Consider the following 21,970-nt stretch of genomic DNA (forward strand, 5'->3'; position numbering starts at 1 on the left):
CTCTTAAGTCTCTTTTCTGCATTTGTATCTGTATATGTATTAACTTACTGGTACATTGAATGTGTTTCTTTCAATATATTTGTCTATAGTCTACCTTTGGTTATCTACATGAACAAAATGGAGAAGAGGTAGGACCATTCAATATCACTCACGTTTGAACTTAAAATATATCCTTTTACTAAAAAATAGAATCTGAACGCAGATGTGGTTAGCAATTTGGAAAGTCACTTCAAAATTAGTGATGTGACATTATAAAAATAACTTGGGATCCTGTTTTGTCTTCTAGTTTGTAACTCTTCTCAAATTCTTCCAAAACCTCACCTTCTGCGAATACGTCACTGTTTTCTGGTTTTCTTTTACCAGTTGTATTATATCACAGGGTAAGCGAGTTCAGACACATTTCGTAAATTAGGGACTAATCAAAGGGTTAAGTTTCAGAGCTCTTTCTTGATACATGTAAAATAAGACTAACTGGTAGAAATCCAGGAACTAAGAGGGAAAGTCAGTGTTATCAATAGAGAAAACAGTCTGCATATATCTGTGCATAAACACATACACACACACACAACTCACAGTGTGATATTGTAAACTTACATGTATTACTCATATATATAACTGCCAATAATTACATTCAAGTCAGGAGTGGAGAACATATGCTATAGCTAAAAGGAAATAGGCTGGAAGCCAGACTAACGCAGTTTCAAATTTCAAATCTAACACTCATTTCGTATCTGTACCACTTTTGGCAAATTATTTACTCTTTTTCTTTATATGGTGGATAATGATACACATTGTGTGCTAAAATGAATGAGTTACTATGAGTAAAGTGCTTGGCATATAGTAAACTTGTGATTGGTGTTATTTCTCTCCTTCTTTGTCCAATCACTACTCATGTTTCATGTAGAAGGACAGGCAGCAAAATTAGCATAGCTCTATCATTTACCCTAATTACAATTACGGATCTAATTTCCTAGGCCCGCTCTGATGCCTCTGTGTTGGTAGACAGGAATAGTAATAACTTTTCATGCAGGCATTTTTTTGGTGCGTCCTGTAGGTGTCACTATGCCTGAAAGTCCACAGTTTGGGTTTATAAGAAAGCATGAGGAAAGGCCAGAGTTCTTGTGTTTAGGAGCTGTCCTGCCAGATGAAATTTGGGAGAGTTTCAGTTATTTCATTTGCTTTTCCCAAAGATTAAATCTGTTAAGCTAATTTCAAATTAATTTTCTGGAAAAAGATAAAATTCTCTCTCTTTTTTTTCAATGCTTTTAATATGAATGGAATATTCCTTTCCAGAGATATGCTGTAGAATAGTAACATATTCATGTAGAATCTCTACAGCCTTACTCTGAAGATTAACAAAGAAAATCTTTATTCTGTCATATCTAGGACACTTAACCTTAAAACTCTAGTTAGCATTATTTTTTGCCTAGTTCTTTTAATAAATATCTATTGGTTCACTGTCTCTATTGCTAAATAGAATATTCTAACTTGCTCCAGTTTCTGCTAGTTTGTCATACAAAAATTCCCAGAATTTTTATCAACTTATAATGAATAAATTATAAGTTTGGGACCAATGAACCAAATTTGCAGCCATCATGGTGTGGAAAAATAGCACTAAAGTCAAATTCAAGAATTCTGAACAATTCATTTAACCTCTTTGTGCAGAGGCCACAATTCACTCACATATATGATGTAATTCTATAGTCTAAGACAGAGTTTGTAGAGTTTGCAGATCTTAACAGTGTTAAAATAGGAGTTTATCTATATACATTTGTGATTCATGCCAGGAAGGCTTTGGTCCCAAGCACATTTTCTTCTGTGTCATAGTGCCTCAAGTTTTACAATTAGAACTCAATCTATTTGGGTTAAACCGTTGACCCCTGTATCTTTATATAAAATTCAAATATCATTAAGCAAGAGAAGGTGGAGAATCAATTAAGTTGCTAGCAGTCATTGATACTTTATATGATCATTTAGCATACTTGCTTCTGTCTCTCATCTGTAGCTAAATTTAACTCAAGTCAGCAGTAAGATAGAAAGAAAATGTGAGTCATTGGCATAGAGCAATCTGTTGACCTCCCAATTAGAACAGGACCTGCCTGATTTTTTTTATTTTTATTTTTTGACACAGAGTTTTACTCTTATTGCCCACACTGGAGTGAAATAGCATGATCTCAGCTCACTGCAACCTCTGCCTCCCAGGTTCAAGTGATTCTCCTGCCTCAGCTTCCCAAATTGCTGGAATTACAGGCATTCACCACCATGCCTGGTTAATTTTTATTTTTTTTGTATTTTTAGTAGAGACAGGGTTTCACCATGTTGGTCAGGCTGGTCTCAAACTCCTGACCTCAGGTGATCTGCCTGCCTCGGCCTCCCAAAGTGCTGGGATTACAGGCATGAGCCATTGCACCCAGCCCTGATTTTTCTATAAGTCCTAATGTGGCATCACACCCAATAGCATTTGGTATGTGTTTGACAGTTAAAAGTTAAGAACCATGTCATCAAGATAAGGAAACCCAGCAAACTCCATAGAAAAAAATCTTTATTTTCCAAAAAAGGGGAACTCTATCTATTCAAAATATTTAAAAATGTTAGAGTATATTTTAAAATAAATTAATGTTATTAAAAGAAAAACTGAGAATTACATACATTTCTCAGAAAAAAAAATGCTCTCTAGGCATGATTCACTCATAGAATATACAAATACTGTGTGTTTGAGTCTCTTTCACTTCTTTTCACTCTTTTGAATTTTTCCCTTTCTCGCCACAGATCTAAGTGCAAGTACAGGTTGTCTTTGAAGCAAAGGGGCGAAGAAAATCTCTCTCGGGCTTAGAACTTAATTTCATTTCTGTAGCCAAATTCTTTAATGTAGAAAGAAAATTAAGGCAAAATAACACAACAGACAAATAGAGGTTCCTGCCTTTTTAATGCAGATCCATTGTTTTTTCCCCATTTTATGATTACAAACTAGAGTGCCTTAAATAAGCTGCTGTTCTGAATGTCCAACAGAGATAGAAAAAACTTCAAATGAAGTATTGCAAGTTCAGATTTTTGGTAGACTTTGTCCAATATTGAACTCATTAATAATTTACACTGTTACACAATAAATCTGTGATCTAGAATTGTATTTTATAGCTAGTTGACCTTAGAGAGTTTACCAGTATAAAATAGCACTCAAATGTAGGTATTTTACAGATAATTTTGTTAGGTTATTTTGATTTATATCTCTCTATATAAATGTAAAATATCTAGATATATCTATAGCTATCTATAGATAAATAGATCTATATCTTTCTATATCTGTGTCTATATAGACATATGTATCTATCTGTCTCTTTCTCTATATACGTATCTGTCTATTAGATATATAGATACAAATCTATATATACATATGTAGATATATCTCTATATATCTATATAGATATAAATATAGAAAGATGTAGAGCTATCTCTCTCTATATATTCTCATGTATATAGAGAACCATATATATATAGATATATAGATATATATACTGCCTCACATTTGAGGTAGAATATAAACACATTACTTTTCACACTGGTTTATTTATTAGTTACACACATACACACACACCCTATATCCACACAAACATATATAGATTTTACACAAGTGATTTCTAAATATTAACTACAGCTACTGAATATTATTCAGATCACTGTCAGATGTGTACAACATGTCAGAAGGAAACAGTTAAAAATAAATCAGCATGATAATTAAATTTATCAACTAGCAATCCTAAAACAAAAGAAGAGCTTACTGTCATTTATTATGATGATTTATTTATTATGATTATGAGATGATTTATATCTCATATAGGTGTAGTTGCTCATTGCAGTGGCCAGAGTAATACTGCAAATCTGTAAGATTCAGAAGCTATCTTCTTGGTAGTGGAGACAAAAAAAAAATGACGTAAGAGCTTATCCAAGCAAGTTTATCATCAGCTAATGTCATACACCACATCATCAATAATTTTTATATTAAATTATAATATCCCAGTGAATATTCTTTGAAATACAATTTACCTTTTGGAGAAACTTCATTAGCTCTTTATGACAGCCTAGTAAATTACTACTTTAGTGCTCCCTAGTGGTGAAAAGGAGCCAATGCGGCTTTAAAGTAGCTGGTTAATGCCTCCTAGTGGGTGATTCTCACTCAGATCAAGAGGTTTGTTTTCCTTGCTACTCTGATAGTGTAAAAAAATTAAAATGACCAAATTTCTTAAAGTGTCTGCATGTATGCACCTGTATAAATTACTATATAGGCAATGAATTTGCATAGAAGATAATGGCAAGGAGATGTAAGACATAGGAGGCGGGCATGAGATTGTGGAGACAGAATAGGCCAGCTTTGATGCCATCTAGACTTGAGTTTAAATCCCATAGTGTAAGTTCTACATGTGTGATGTTGGCATGTTATTATTTTGTAAGGTTGTTTTTAGGGCCATAAATAATATAGGTAAAGTTTTATATGATAATTGCTTTGAACTTCAAAAATTATAGATATTATAATAATGTGGTGACTAGAAAGATGGGTTTTGTCTTTTAATATGGAGTGGTTTTGGGGGTAACAGATGTTCTAAATTGCTTTTCCCACCTATTAACCAGGTAATCAAAAGCTTACTTCTTTTTTTGTGTCTACTATGCTCCTTAGTGACCTATGGATAACACCCACTCATGTCTTCATTCATGATTTTCTCATACATTTGAGAATATTATTCACTAGATTTATGAGCAGCAGACTTAGTTGTCTTATGATAAGAGCCAACTTTTACCTATTTTTCTCCATTTATCTCTTCTTCTCCCCATTTTCCCCCCACCCTCAATTTCCTTGGAATGTCCTCTCACAGTGAACACTTTCCTCGGCTGTATTTGAGTTTCTTGGTTACGGGTGAATTCCGAAAGAAACTGAGTCGGTAGCCTAGTTGCTTCTTTTGAGAATTTGGAATTTGGAACAGGAAATTTCTATCTTTCTGTGCTTTTTCTTATCAATAGATAATACATAGACATGATATATTTGGTCAGATATATTCATTAGTGTCTAATCATTGATATAGTCTAAAGCGTTATCTCTCAATTGGGCTATATAGGCCTTAGGGGCAGACAGGTAGCATTGTCCCAAGTACTCCAGGCCTTTTAATATCCCATAAGATGTTAATTTTCAGCATCACCAACCCCCAGATACTGTGATAACCAAAACGCCTTCTTGTCCTCTATTTGCAAAAGTCACCTCGTGAGAACAGTAAACACTCCCAGTTGAGAGACATTTTATAAAGGAAACCACATAGCCAGTTCTCTGCTTGGTACCTTTGAAAAATATGTTTCTTATTTGCCAGTTATCGAGCAATTCAGTAATTCATAAAACTAATTCTGCATCCAGAGTGCACTGTCATCATCTCACAGATTCTGCACTTTGCCTGCATAAATACATGAAGGATATGCAAATTACTGGAGTCCCTAACAGAATGCAGTGAAATCTTCGCCATCTTTCTCTGTCTCCCTGAGATGGCTAATGATTGCCTGCTTTGAGCAGCTACAGCAACTGTATTCTTGGATATGCGTTCAAAAAGCATTGCTGGCTCCCCACTGACCAGCAGTGTGTAAGAAAGGTAAACTTCAACAAGGGGAGTTGCAACAGCAGCCTAGGAGGGTTTGAACATGCCAATGAACTCTAGACCAGAAAAGTGGCATTCTTTGTGGTTCTCCCCTAGGGCCCAAAGGAAATATAAATGTATCATATTACACATACTCTTCAGGAAAAATCAAGACAGGAAGAGGTTTTCCACACTCCCATGTAAGTAATTGTATATTTTAATGTAATTCTTCATGTCATTAAGTAATTCTATAAACAATGACTTTGCTGAGTTATCTTATTTAATGCAATATTTAGGAATTCTCTTTATTTTACTATTAGTGAACATGTATGAAAAAGATCTTTTTCATTACCCATCTGCTTATTTTTTCATCTAATATAAGAATTCTCTGTTATGACAATCTTTTCCTTAGCAGCCAAATATTCGATCATGAGAAATAACATAGCTGAATGTGGTGGCGCATGCCTGTGATCTCAGTGCTTTCAGAGGCTAAGATGGGAGAATTGCTTGAGACCACAGGAGTTTGAGACCAGCCTGAGCAACATAGCTGGATGCTATCTCTACAAAAAATAAAAATAAAAAAAAAATTAGCTGAGTGTGGTGGAGCATGCGTGTAGGCCTAGATACTCAGGAGGCTGAGTTGGGTGATCACCTGCCCAGGAGTCTGAGGCTGCAGTGAGCCATGATCATGCCATTGCACTGCAGCCTGAGTGCCAGAGTGAGTCTCTGTCTCTAAAAAATAAAAGCAAAATAAAATAAAATAAAAAGAAGTGACAGAAAAATAGCACCCACAAGTTTAGGGATACATCTCCAGTTTGACTATTTCTTTTTTGAAATGGTTTAATTTTCTCAGTGGATGGCTCTTTTAATTATTGTAAAATAAAGTTCCAGATTAAAGATGTTAATCATTATAAAAAGCTAAAATAATAAAATAAAGTTCTTTCGTGAAAATCAATATATCTGAATTTGAAATATAATCTTTAAAAGCAAAACAAGTTTCCAACGAAAATTAATTGTAATTTAACATAAACCACATTCTATTTTCTGCTTGATTACACTTCAGTCTACTAATGTATACTGATGTAATACCAAATTCATCTGATGGTGCCCTAGAATGCTGCTACCTGCATATGTTTTCCTCCTCTAGTTTCTTTATATCATATAGTGAAATGCTTTGCCTTCTTTTAAGCTGTTTTTGCCTCTGGTCTAGCACTTGAACCATTTCCCTCTCTTTGGAGAATACTGACTTCCTACCTCTATACCACATTCACTTTTCATTTCTTTTGCTCCTGTTGAATGCATTTGCCTCAAATCTCCAAATTGTTTTTATCTGTCTGAAAAACTGACTTGAACTATCTAAAAATACTCCTGCCTGCTTTATACCTTCTTCAGATTTGCCTACTTTTATTTTAAATTTGACCACATACTCATCAAATTCTCAGCACTACAAAATAACTTTGGATGGACAGAGTGCATTCCTCTGCTTTAGACTGTTTTTTTTTTTTTTTTTTTTCCATTAGATACCATAATCCACTTGTGACTCATCAAGTTAATTTATTGGGCTGTGATCACTTTTAAAAAATGAAGTAGAGAAGAGAATAGAAATGATCCGTTTGATTTTATGAGTGTGGATATGTGCTAGCTTATGATGTGAAATGTATGTATACCTGTGCTGTTGATATAGAATGCTGGAAAGCCTTGCTTTAGATGGGCACTATGATTTCAAGCTGCCTGCAGACTCCCCAGTAATCGCTTCCACCTACCCTATCACTTCTGCTCTTGGCATAGCCTTAGATTTTCCTGACATAACAATTTTTTCCAAAGTTAAAATTACCTTCAGACTCAAACCAATATTTTCATTCATATTAGATAAATATACTCTTTAAGGTTGCTAGATTTAACACACACAGGATGACCAGTTATATTTGAATTTCAGATAAACAATAGTTTTAATACGTTTGGCTCCAATATTGTATGTTTATCTAGAACTAAAACTGAATTAGGTGTCTTATATTTTATCTAGCAAACTTAATCCTATTTAAAAATCAACCCAGATCCTCCTGACTGGACTAGATCACCCATCTCAACTAGGTAAAAAAGGCAAGAGTAGATGAATGGGTGTGAAGACTGAGGGAAAACATGATCAGAGAAGAAGGGAGAAAAAGAAAATGTGGGCAGTGCTTTTCTACAAATGTTCATTGGAGTAATGCTAATATTCCCAGAGTCATAGCAAACAAGCAGTACTGCAGGATTGATAGGAACTCAAAGAAAACATGATAATCCTCCACCAGGGAGCATGGGGATTTGGGGGTGATTGTGCAAATCTGGCAGGTTCCTGGTTTTGCTATTGGAAACATCATTTAGGCACAGGAATTCTTTTGGTCTTTAACAGATGTTGAAAGGTCAGATAGATACTCTGTCTATAGATAGATGAGTAGTTAGTGTTCCCAAGCAAAAAAATTTGAGAGATACAGTGATTACAAAGTTGTTTAGGCAGGCCAGTATGTCTGTCTTTTGTCTAACTCATTGTTGCTAGACAAGAACTTTTTATCTGTGAATTTTCTTGTTGAGTCCTCATTAAAGCCTTTTTCAGAGTTGCTCTGAAACTAATCAAATGATTACCAATAGATAATTCCAATAATTTGATATGTCCAGTCACATTAGTGCTATAGAACCATATTGGGTAGTATTCAGGGGTAATTATGGTGCCTATGCATTCAATAGTTATTTGCTGGATAAATAAATATGTAGTTGAAAAATGTCTTTATCTTTGCAAGACTGTTTCCTTACATATCTCTGCAAATTAATTATTTCCTCTGCAGTAGTACAATGATATACACTGTTAATCCTTTTTCATGAACAAGTGGGTTAAAAAATTAATTTTAATAGAAAAGAAAATTAGTGTCTGAGCATTTCAATTTTGTAACACATCTAGAAAATTATCAAAGTCATAGCTAATGTAAGTCATCACATTATATTCCACTTGGGCTCAAATGTGACAGTGGTTGCATACTTCTTAAAGTCCTAAATGCAAAGGCATTCAATATGTAAAACAGAAAAAGACAGAGAGCTGTTCCTTGAATTGGAGATACGCGTAGAGTCCAGATTTCTTTTCCTCAGATAGAGGCCTTGCTGGAGTTCGGTGTTCTATATGTTTATGAATCAGGACATATGGGTTTTTAATTTGGATTTATAGGATCTGTTCAATTTAATTTTAATTTTATGTTTTACAAATAAATTTTCTATACCTTAATTATCCAGTTATATATATTGCAGAGGGTTTGTGATACAAATTTTCTCAAATAGAGTAAGATAAACAAATTTCACTAGGAAATTATTTCTAATTTATTCTTTATCCATGATCTCCAGGATATTCACAAGAGAAAATGTCAGAAGTTTGACCTCAAGGGCAAATTCTTTTAGGAATATACAGTTTGATATTTGGCAAAAACTATGGTGTTCATATATTTATTCTAGTAAATAAAGGCATTAGTTCTGTTCTCTAAATTCATTTTAAAAACAAAAGGTGGAGAAAGGTGATCTTACGAATTCATGTGATTACATTAGGTATTGTTTGCTCAAAAGCTCAGTGTCTGAAAAGGAGCACAATATACCAAAGCACCCAGTTACATTTTCAAACTACTGATATTTAGGAACCCTAATCATTTTTTTTATTACACTAGTGAATTTAGGTTAAAATTGTATAATTTTGGTTGATGAATCTTTTGATTAGCTTATTTTTGTTTGTTTGCTTTATAAAATGATTGTTTCTACTCGTGATTTGCCAATGTTATGTGATGGCTTTATTTCAGCTTGCACATTAGCTTCAAATCTTAGACCAAGAATGGCTTCTCTGCTGGTGAATTTCTTCTTACAATAAGATGTCTTGTTCCTTTAGGGAGAGGCAGTTATTTACATTCCTCTCATAAATTTCATTAAAAGTGGAAGTCCAACGCATTTGCTGACTGGCTGCTAAAATATTACAGCATAGTCACAAAGCCATCATTTTAGTCATCAGTTTTGCTAGAATGGAACAGATGGCCTGTTAATTTTTTTAAAGGCGGAGCTCTGTGTTGTTGCTCCATAGTCTGACTTGTTCTTGTGGAACTTTGTAACCTGAGACAAGGTACAGAGTGCTTGACTGACCCTTGTATTCAGAAAGGTCACCACAAACTGGTTAGAGCATTTTACACTTATAAAGAACTTCACACCAGGGAACAGTATAAACATTTTAGAATAATTAACCTATGCTGTGAGGTTAATATCCCAGCTCTTTATGGATGAAACAGTCTCTATCTTTTTTCAATACTGATAACTAGGAGTGGCTATAAAACAGTGGTTAAAGTGATAGACTTTGAAACCACAATAGCAGGTGAGTCCTGTCTCTTGTACATATTTGGCAAAATACACAGCCTCTCTGAAGCTTAGCTCTCTAATCTGTTACACGGAGATCGTGACAGTGATCATGGTAATCTATTCGTGGGATTACCCACGAATTGTTGTGAGGATTAAATGATGAAACTCATGTAAAGTTCTGATTCAGCATAATCCATTTACTAAGTACCCAATTAATGGAAAACAATCACATTGCTTGGTGACAATAGATTGCTTGGTGACATTTTCTTCCATGTAATGCAGCCAAAACAAATAATTGTAATTAATGGGAATCTTAATTTTGAGGATTGCAAATTCTCTACCATTTCAAGAACCAGAGGTTTGCAGGTGTATGTATAATACAAACTGAATAGTTAGAAACCGTTTTTATTGAATACCTTAGAAAGGAAACATTGTTATAATTAGAGAGGAAGGATACTTGGGACTGAGAAAAGAAGACATGGTCAGATTCCCCATGTTTTAAAATTATTTTCTGTTATTTTTTCTCTTAATTTGAACTATTTTATGGCTTAGTTAAGGAGATAAACTTACATACTTATGAAACATAGTCTGAAAAAATAGAGCAAAGCAACAATTTGTGGTTAAATATTTTTGATTAATTAACTTCTTCAATTTTTCTAACTTTATGCTACTTCAGATCCAAGTTGGAAAGGTAATTTATTTCTGAAGACTCTGATACTAAAAAAGAAAATGTAAGAAAACTTTAGTATTATACATTATTGAATTTACAAGATGAGTTTTGCAAATTAGTTTGCTTGTGGTTGCTTTTAAAATTTCAGATTTTTGGATAACTTATATGTTTATCTTACCTGCATTGTGTTAAGGTGAAGGCTAGTGATACTCAGGAATGGCCAGTATTTGGCCTTATAGTTGTAGGACTTTTTAAAGTACCATTTTTTTTCTTCAGAAAGGCAAGTAGACAAGTATATTTGTCCATGAGATTTTCAGTAAGGTATTCCCAAGAGTTTGCTTGTCATTTTTTTTTATAACCTACAGATGGACGAGAAGAAACCATGCCCTTTATAGAACTTGATCATTGAGCTTTCTGCAGGTGGATAAGTTTGTCACTGGATCACTAATGTGCTGTTATTGCTCCAGAGGCTAATTTTATTGGTCAGTCCATCAAAAGATGCTGTGGTTAAATTACTTTTATATGGAAGTATTACTATACTTTTTGGATGGTAGAGGTCATTTCTACTTCTAATTTATGGAAATAATTTAATCTATTATTTTCTGTATTACTGATGAATTCCAGTCCTACTGGACTTACACTGTAATACTTCCACTGAAAACTCTATCAATGTTCCCCAATACACAAATGAATTAAGGCCTTCAGAAGTGGTAAGTTATGAAAAATTTACCTTGTACCACAATTCCCCCACTCCACAACCATAGATAATTCTGAAATGGCCTCACTGTCTGGGGTGACACTGAAATTCTTTGTCTCACTGCCAAGGAAATCAAGAACATGGACATACCAAGGGTGAGGTTAGAGCAGAAATTTAATAGGCAAAAGAAAGAGAACAGCTCGCTGCTGCAGAGAGGAGTCCCAGAGAAAGGGTTGCCATTCTTCAGGGAAATGCAAGGGTTTTTATAAGCAAGTTAGTGGGGAGGGAGTATTTCATCTACATAGGGCGTAAAAAAACTTATTAGGACTAGGTGTGTCATTTGCATAGGGTGTGACTCTCTGGCAGTCCTCACCCCAACCTTTTTGGCTGGTCCTTAGCCTAAGTTAGTCCATGTTGCTTATCCTTTCCCCCACTGTGCATGTGCTAAGTGGGAGGCAGGTAGGCAAAATTTTAAAAATTAGTTGTGCATGGTAGAGTGTACCTGTAGTCCCAGCTAGTCAATGAGGCTGAATCAGGAGGCTTGCTTGAGCCCATGACTTTGAGGTTGCAGGGAGCTATTACTATGCTACTCCGCTCCAGCTTAGGTGATGTGCCTGGCCATGGTTGATGTGACTGGCCCAAGGTAGTTCTTTCTATCGGTGTAGCTGCAGGCACCACCTTCATGCAAGCTTCTAGCTGCCTTATCCAAAAAAGGATGTGGAAAGGCATGTGCTTACTAGGGCCCACAGTGCTTACTGGGGCCCACTGTGCGCATGTGAAACTTGCTAATTACACAGGAGGCTCCCTGTTTGTGCTGGAACTTGCTTCCTTATCTATGTCTGCAGCGTGATCTTCCAGGCTGCTCTTTTAGAGCAGAAATTCTGCTGAGGACTCTTTGCTCTATTTGCCTGGCTAGTTTCTTCCTTCCGTCTCTGTGAATTCAAGGTAAAAGATAATAATAGTCACAAATCTTTCTCATGACTCAAGTTGAAGATAGTTTAACAAGCACTGATTTTTTTCTGTGTTGACATTTTGATACTTTGGGTTTCTTGAAATTTTTTTTTTGTTTGCTTTCCCTGGGCCCTTAGCATCTGTCTTGTCTGTTGGATAAGTCACTCATCGTCCATTAAATTTACAGAAATAGACCAGTTTTTAGGAAATGCATGTTTGACTTCCAGCATTTTACTTTGCCCTCTGCTGTGTAACAGTGACAATTCATTTCATCCCTTTATAGCAGTCAAACAATTTATCAAAAAGTTACTGGAAAATCTGTTTTAACCATTTGCTAAAATAATGGTAGTAAAACCACAGTAAAAAGTATAACATTATATAAGCATAAGAAAACAAGTCTAGATTCATAGAAAACAACATTTGTAAGAAATATATTCCCCATAATTATTTACTTGATAAATAATATTAGGTCATTAGTTTATAAAGTTCAATATGGCCATTTTCTAGTTCATCCTTTGCATGTTTGTTTCTGTTGTGAGCAATATATTTAATATGTGAATTGTCAGATGGAACTTGTGATTTTTTAGTGCTTAGTTAAGATGGATCAAGACTAATATCCATTCTTTAAAGTTTGCATCTTATCACTATCAAGGGACAGTGTTTCTGTGTTCATAAACAAATTCTAAGGAAATACTCTTTGTCTTTCTGAAATATAAAAATGTTTTTAAGAATACATTTTCAAGTGAAATATTGTTATCACCAATATTCTAGAAAATGTCCTGTACCTCTGTATATTCAAAATCCAGTTTCCATCTAGAAACAGAGTAGTCACATTGGAAAACTGGGTCCAAGACATTTATGACGTTTATGAACGATTATAGCATTTTACATAGTTAATTGTAATATAGTAGAATAGTGTTTTTAGTATCTGAATCAAAATATTTTTAAATTTCTGTTCCTTCTAGGTTTTATTTGCAACTGCTATTACATATTGCAAGAAAGATATTAGGACTTCAATAAATGGGCTGCCTTGAGGGACATGTCCCTGAGTGTTATCACCATTTATGAACATCTATTTAAAGTTGATTTAACATTTCAAACATTCATTCCCAGCAAATGAGAACAGGCCTTTCATTAGGGTAAGGGTCACAGAGGTACTTAGCATAGTCCTCAAGTTAGAAGAGGATTGGTGCATAGGCTTTCAATGCTATCTCTGAATTAGGTTAAATAAGGATGCACACAGAATCAAATGGCAGTATTTCATCACAAAAGTTTAATTATGAAATGTAATTATTCAAATATACCATAATTTAAGAATTTTCCAAAGATGGGACACTTTTAATTTTTTTTTTTAAAGAGGCATTGTCTCACTCTGTCACCCAGGCTGGTGTGCAGTAGCATAATAATAGCTCCCTGCAACATCAAAGTCATGGGCTCAAGTGAGCCTCCTCCTTCAGCCTCCTTGACTAGCTGAGACTACAGACACACACTACTATGCACAACTAATTTTTTAAATTTTATATAGTGATAGGATCTATGTTGGCTGGGTTGTCATGAACTCCTAGCCTCAAGTGATCCTCCAGCCTCAGCGTGTCAAATTGTTGGGATTACAGGTGTGAGTCACCACACTGAGAACTGCAGTAATGAAGGTTGTCTAGGATATTTTCTTGTTTTGCTAGCTTTATTGAGGCATACTTGGTAAACAAAAATTGTAGCCAGGTGCAGTTGCTCATGCCTGTAGTCCCAGAACTGTGGGACACCAAGATGGGATGATTGCTGGAGGCCAGGAGTTGAAGAGTAGACTGGGCAACACGATGAGACCCTGTCTCCACCAAAAAAAAAAAAAAAAAAAGCTGGGTGTAGTGGTCTGCACCTGTAGTCCTGGCTAATTGGGAGGCTAAGGCAGGAGGATCGGTCACTTGAACCCAGGACTTTGAGGCTATAGTGAGCTGTGATTTCAGCACTCCAATCCAGCCTGGGCAATAGAAAGAGATCCTGTCTCAAAAAATAGATTGTATATATGTTAGGTGTACAACGTGTTTTCATATAAATCTACATTATGAAATTATTACTGCAATCAAGCTAATTACAATCAAGCTAATTAGCATATCCATCACCACATATAGTAACCATTTGTGGGTACATGTGGTAACACTTGTGATTTGCTCTATTAATGAATTTTAAGCATACAATACAGAATTATCTGCAGTCACTATGCTATATATTTGATCTCTAGAACTTATTCATACTACCTAACTAAAACTTTGTACCCTTTGACCAACATCTCCTCCTTTTCCTCACCCTCCAGCCACTGGAACCACCATTGTATTCTACTCTCAGCTTCTATGAGTTTGACTTTTTCAATTTCCACATACAGGTGAGATTATGCTTGTCTTTCTATGTCAGGTTTATTTCACTTACCATAATATTCCCCAGGTTCATACATGTTGTTGAGAATGACAGGATTTCCTCTTTTTTCAGTGCTGAATATTATTTCATTATATGTGTGTAATAACGTGAAATATATATGTATACACATATAAAATTAAATATTGATATATTTATGTCATATTTTCTTCATTCATCAGTGGACACTTATATTGTCCCCATATCTTATTATTATTTTTTTTTTGAGACAGTCTTGCTCTGTTGCCCAGGCTAGAGGGCAGTAGCACAATCTTGGCTCACTTCAAACTCTGCCTCCCGGATTCAAGTGATTCTCATGTCTCATCCTCCCAAGTAGCTGGGATTACAGGTACCTGCCACCACACCTGGACAATTTTCATAATTTTAGCAGAGATGGGATTTCACCATGTTGGCCAGGCTGGTCTCGAACTCCTGACCTCTGGTGATCCACCTGCCTCAGCCTCCTGAAGCGCTGGGATTACAGGTGTGAGCCACTGTACCTGGCCTAGTTGTCCCCATATCCTGGCTATTGTGAATAAGGCTGCAATGAACAGAGGAGTGCAGGCATCTCTTTGAGATAATGATTTCATTTCCTCTGGATGTGTTCCTAGAAATGGAATTGCTGGATCACTTGGCAGTTCTATTTTCAATTTCTGGGGGAACCACCATATTGTTTTCTATAATGGATGGGTTGATTTACATTTTCACCAGTAGTATACAAGACTTCCCTTTTCTTCACATCCTTGCCGATACTTTTTATCTTTGACTTTTTTATAACAGTGATCCTAACAGGTGTGAGGTGATATCTCATTGTGGTTTTGAATTTTATTTCTCTGATGACTAGTGATGTTCAACATTTTTTTATATACCTGTTAGCCATTTTTTGGTCTTCTTTTGGGAAATGCCCATTCATGTATTTTGCCTATGACTTAGTCTGTTGGATTATTTAAAAGTAATAGAAACTTATTACCCATAGTTATGGAACCTAGGAAGCCCAAAAGCAAGGTACCAGTATATTTAGCATCTGATAAGGAACCGTTCCATGTAGATGGTGACTTCTTTCTTCGTGGAAGGACCAAAGAGACAAGCAAGCCCCCTTAGACCTCTTCTATAAGGGCACTAATCCCATTTATGAGAGTGTAGCCTCCCAAAGGCCTCACATCCCAACACTATTGCACTGGGGATTAAGTTGCAATGAAAAAGTTTAAGAAGACACAGACGTTTAAACATAGCAGCCCATTTTTAAATCAGATTATTTGTTTTATTGCTATTAAATTTTTTGAGTTCTTTATATATTTTGTACATTGACCCTTTATTATGTATGGGTTGCAAATAATTCCTTCCATTCTATGGGTTGTCTATTCATTGTTTACTGTAAGGAAGATTTTTAGTTTATGTAATCTTATATATATAAATATATATACACACACACTCCTACATATATACACATATATACATACGTGTGTATGTATGTATCTATATACACATACACACACATTTAAGTCTTTAATCCCTTTTGAGTTTATTTTTGTATAAGGTGTGATACAAAGGCCAATTTATTTATTCCACATTTGGATATCCAGTTTCCAAATACCATTTGTAAAAGAGATAATCCCTTCTCTTTGTGTGTTCTTGGTGTATTTGTTAGAGATTATTCTTTCTTTTTTATAGCTTTCATTATATAGATCTTTGTATAGATTTTTTATCATCTTGGCTGAATTATTTTTCTATTTTATTTTATTTTTGATGCTATTTTAAATGATGTTGTCTTCTTATTCTTTTTTGTATAGTTCATTGTTATGTATAAACATACAGCTGATTTTGTATCTTGATTTTTTTATCCTGCAACTTTACCGGATTTGTGTATTAGTTCTAACATTGTTTTGGTGAGGTCTTTAGGATTTTCTGTCTATAAGATCATTTCAATTGTAAACAAAGAAAATTTTATTTATTTTTTCAAGTTTAGATGGCTTATCTTTTTCTAACCTTTCATTACTATGACTAGGACTTCTAGTACCATATTGAATAAAAGTGACAAGAGTGGGCATCCTTGTCGTATTCTTGATTTTAAAAGAAAAGTTTTCATTTTCTCACTACTGAGTATGACATTAGATGTGGGCTTATTGCATATGGCTTTTATTATATTGACGTACATTTCTTCTATACATATTCGTTAAGAGTTTTAATCATGAATAGATGTTGAATTTTGTCACATTCTTTTTCTGAATCTATTGAGATGATTATATTATTTTTTATCCTTCAATCTGCTAATGTGGTGAATCTCATTTATTGATTTGTGTATGTTGAAACATCCTTGCATCCTAGGGATAAAACCCACTTGACTATAGGGTATAATCCTTTTAATGTGCTTTTAAATTTTGTTTGCTAGTTTTTGTTGAGTTTTTCATCTATGTTCATCAGAGAAATTTGCTGTAAACTTTTTTTGTAGCGTCCTTATCTGGCTTTGGTGTCACGGTAATGCTGGCACGAACTTGGAAGTGTTCCCTCCTACCCAGTAATTTCTTTTTTGGGGGGCAGGGGGTGGGAATGGAAGGAGTTTGAGAAGGGTTATTGTTAATTCTTCTTGGAATGTTTGGTAGAATTTACCAGTGAAGCCTTCAGGTCCTGGGACTTTCTTTATTGGGAGGTTTTTGATTACTGATTTGATCCCCTACTCACTATTGATCTGTTCATATGTCCTGCCTTTTATGATTCAGTCTTGGTATGCTGCACATTACTAGGAATTTATGCATTTCTTTTGTGTTATCAGATTTGTTGGCATATATAATTGTTCATAGTAGTTTCTTATGATTCTTTGTATTTCTGTGATATCATTTACAATATCTCTTCATTTACTTATAATTTTATTTATTTGATTCCTCTCTCTCTATTTCTTTGTCTAGGTAAAGTTTTGTCAACTTTGTATATCTTTTCAAAAAACAAATAACTTGGTTTCATTGATCTTTTTTGTTTTTCTAGTCTCTGCCTTATTTATTTCTGTTCTGATCCTTATTATTTCCTTCTGTCTGTTAACTTTGACCGTAATTTGTTCTTCTTTTTCTAGTTCTTTGAGGTATAAAGCTAGGTTATTTGAGATCTTTTTCTCTTCTTTTAAAAATTAATTAATATTATTATTGTTTTTAGAAACAGGAAACAGGCTCTCCCTCTGTCACTCATGCTGGAATGCAGCAAGCGGCATGATCATAGCTCACCGCAGTCTTGAACTCCTGGGTTCAAGCTATCCTCCCACCTCAGCCTCCTGAGTAGCTGGGACTACAGGTGCATGCCACCATGCCTGAGGAATTTTTTTTTTTTTTTTTTTTTTTACTTTTTATAATTTTGTTTTAGAGGCAGAATCTCTCTATGTTACCCAGTCTTGTTTCAAATTCCTAGCCTCAAATGATCCTTCCTCTTCAGCTACCCAAGTAGCTGGGATTACAGGCATGAGCTACCACACCTGGCTCTTTTTCCTTAATGTGACATTTATTGCTGTACACTTCCCTGTTTGAACTGCTTTTGCTATATTCTATAAGTTCTGATATGTTTGTTTCCAGTTTGTTGTGCTTAAGATATTTCTGGATTTCCCGTTTGATTTTTTCTTTGCTCAGGAGTGAGTTTTTTATTTTCACATATTTGTAATTTTTTTCAATTTTTCTTCTATTATTGATTTCTAGTTTCATACCAGTGTGCTCTTTAAGGATATTTCATATGATTTCAGTTTTTAAAAATTTGTTAGAACTTGTTTTGTGGCCTAACATATGATCTATCATGAAAATTCTTCCCGGTTCACGTGAGTAGTATATGTCTTCTGCTGCTGCTAGATGGTCAATTTTGTATATGTTCATTAGGTTCATTCAGTTTCTATTGTTGTTCAAGTCTGCTGTTTCCTTATTCATTTTCTGTCTGGACTATCTTTTACTATTGAAAGCGATATATTGAAGTTCTCTGCTGTTAACATGTTGCTGTTTGTTTATCCTTTCAGTTCTATTAACATTGGCTTTATATATTTAGGTGCTGTGTTTTGGGGTACATATATATTTACCATTGTTATATCTTCTTGATGAATTAACTTCTTTTTTTTTTTTTTATTTTTTATTTTTTATTTTTTGAGGCGGAGTCTCGCTCTGTCGCCTGGACTGGAGTGCAGTGGCCGGATCTCAGCTCACTGCAAGCTCCATCTCCCAGGTTTACGCCATTCTCCTGCCTCAGCCTCCCGAGTAGCTGGGACTACAGGCGCCGCCACCTCGCCCGGCTAGTTTTTTGTATTTTTAGTAGAGGCGGGGTTTCACCGTGTTAGCCAGGATGGTCTCGATCTCCTGACCTCGTGATCCGCCCGTCTCGGCCTCCCAAAGTGCTGGGATTACAGGCTTGAGCCACCGCGCCCGGCCTGAATTAACTTCTTTATCATTATATAATGACCTTCATTGCCTCTTGTGACAATTTTTAACAAGCACTCTATCATGTTTTATGTGAATATAACCATCCCTGATCCCTTTTGGTTACCATTTGCATGGAATATATTTTTCTATCCTTTCACTTTCAGCCTATGTGTCCACTTATAGCTGATGTGATACTTTTGTAAGCAACATATAGTTAGTTCTTGTTTTTCTTTTTTGAATTCATTCAGCCACTCTGACTTTTGATTGGAGAATTTGATCCATTTATGTTTAAAGTAACTATTGATAGATAAGGACTTACTATTGCCATTTTACTAATTGCTGCATGAATATCTTTCAATTTCTTCCTTTCTTGGTCTCTTCCTTTGTGATTTGATGATGTTTGTGTAGTTGTATGTTTTAATTACTTTTTCTTCATCTTTTGCATATCTACTTACAGATTTTTTTTATTTGTGGTTACCATAGGACTTACATAAGCTACTTATAGTTATAACAAACTATTTTAAGCTGTTAACAAGTTAACTTCAACTGCTTCAAATACTTGGTGCCTGGAGTGTAATGGTGGGCCTGTTGCTAGGGTCCAAAGTGAAGTTGAAGTTGAGTGCTTACTTCACTCTCCTTCAACCACGTGGAGAACTTCTTTCTCTAAGTTGTGCTGCATGGGTTTGAGGGAGAGTTGACAAACATAATGTGAAACCATCTTTTCTACCTTCTTCATTGAGTCTTTTCTTATTTCTGTGCTCCACTCAGGTGCTGTAATCACTTACTTGGATTCCTTAGTTGTTGTGAAGGTATTTTTGTGCATGGATGGTTATTCAAGTTCATATTTCTGTGAGGGAACAAATGCTAGAAACTTCTATTTCACCATCTTGGTGACTCCTGAGAATTCCAGGACTCTTAATTTCGAGTAGGTCTGGGAGAAAAGATTCTGAATAGGGTAAAAGTTGTTTTTTTTTTCCTCTTCACCTGCATTGCAGGAGAAATATTTTTTCAGAAATGAGTATGAGATGTGAAAAGCCTGCTTGGAGGATCTTTCTTCTGTGTGCATAGGAGGACTCTGTGGTCTGTGGGTCCCAGTGAATATGAGATGGGGAAGAAAAGATTCAAGGGGAGTGGAATGCCATGGCAGGTGTCCCTATAACATGAATTCTAAACACCAAGAAAATTATTCCCAAATAAATGCTTTTATCTTATGTAATATATAGTGACATGGCAAGTACTATGTTAGAGCCACAGCAGAAAGAATAATATGATACAATATTTGCTTAAAAATATTTTCTAAGATACAAAGTGGGCTTTGTGTTATTTCATGCATACATGTATACATGAGCACAAGCCTATTTTTGACCGTTACATGTAGTATTTTTCAGAGTAAAGCTATAAAACTAATGTGATATGATTATTAATAATTTCAAGAAAATTTGATTTGGGGTTAAATGCTGCTAGACAAGTCATAGGATTGCTTCAGGTCAATGATAAATCTATCCAGAAGGGATTTCTACATAAGTGCTTCATTAGCACAGGGAAAAGAGAAACTTTCAGAAAGTATCAGGGCTGTGGAAGCCAATCAAGTGTCTCTCCAACTCCATCACTTACCTATCTATCTTTCGATGAAATGTTTCTCTTTTATAAAGTAGATAAAACATTTAATAGAAATCTAGAAAAACCAATGGAGCCTTTGCCTGAAATCCTATTTGATAATAAATTTACTGGTCAGACCCATTAGTTCTAATGGACTATAACTCGATATGATTTAAAATATAAAACATAAGGATGGAGCATGCATTTTAGACTTTTTTTTCTTCTGAATTAGTATAAAGTATTTCTTCAGGGAGTAAGAAAATAATGATCTCTAATGAAATAAATCAGCTAAAAGTATTTATTCTCTCTGTAAAAACAGAAAAATAGAATTTAAATTCATATATGCTGTATGCGTTTATAGAAAAAGAGAGAGAAAATGAATGAGAATGTAAATTATATATATATATTCTTGTTAAATAATATAAAATTTTTCACAAAATAGTTTAGAATTGTTCTGATCATTATCCTCACACAATAACTGCATAGTCTGAAGTAGTATTTTTTGAAGTCTGGATATCTTAGTCTGTCAATATTGTATTTAAAAATAAGAGTTCTGTATTTCAACCCCTAGGATTATTGAATTTTAATGACCTGAATGTGGATTATCAATGGCAGATTTTAATTGTAAGCTTGTTTCTCCTCTTCAGTATTCTTATCACTTCTTTTCCCTTAAAGTCAATAGGATTAGGCTATGTGGTACAAACTGATTTTAATATTAAGTTAAGAGAAAATGAGCTTTACAATTTGGGATCTCAGTATATGGGGTTTCCTCAAGTCTATGCTCCTATAGCATGGATAAGCAAAAGTTGACTCCATCACCACTAAGAGAACTAGCACCCATTTACACTTAATTATACATTTGTTGCACATTTTCCCTCATTTTTACTAATTTAAAATACATCAGTGTTTGTAAGGGCTATAGATGCACCTAAGAAATCATCTGTGGCATTTATGTCTTATTTGCAACTCATTTATTCCTATTGCTTATCTTATATTTCATGTAAAATGTTAGTGCTATGGTGGAAAACTGAAGCCCTGCATCAGACTTCTTAGCAGCACTGTCTGAGTCACTGTCAGCTTTTATTTAAAGATATTCAACTATCTATCAGTTTTGCTTAAGGAGTTATTTGCTTTGATGGGAGAACTTGGTTTTTGAAAAGTTAATATTTATAAAATTACTGTAATGGTAGTATAGATTTCTAACTTGATTCTAGATCTTGGTTCTGAAAACAAAGCTCCACATAGGCCACAGAAAAGGCTTGCTCTGACAGTCAGTGTGAGCTATTATGGACATATTCTATTA

At 34.7% G+C, this 21,970-nt stretch overlaps 1 protein-coding gene across 2 annotated transcripts in view; it reads left to right on the plus strand.

Annotated features, from left to right (window-relative positions):
* NOL4 (nucleolar protein 4) overlaps positions 1-21,970 on the plus strand; it is a 383,228-nt gene that overhangs the window by 89,341 nt on the left and 271,917 nt on the right. The gene's annotated exons all lie outside the window — the stretch shown is intronic.

This window comes from Trachypithecus francoisi, unplaced genomic scaffold (genome assembly GCF_009764315.1).
Source record: "Trachypithecus francoisi isolate TF-2019V2 unplaced genomic scaffold, Tfra_2.0 Lachesis_group19, whole genome shotgun sequence".
Classification (NCBI taxonomy): domain Eukaryota; kingdom Metazoa; phylum Chordata; class Mammalia; order Primates; family Cercopithecidae; genus Trachypithecus; species Trachypithecus francoisi.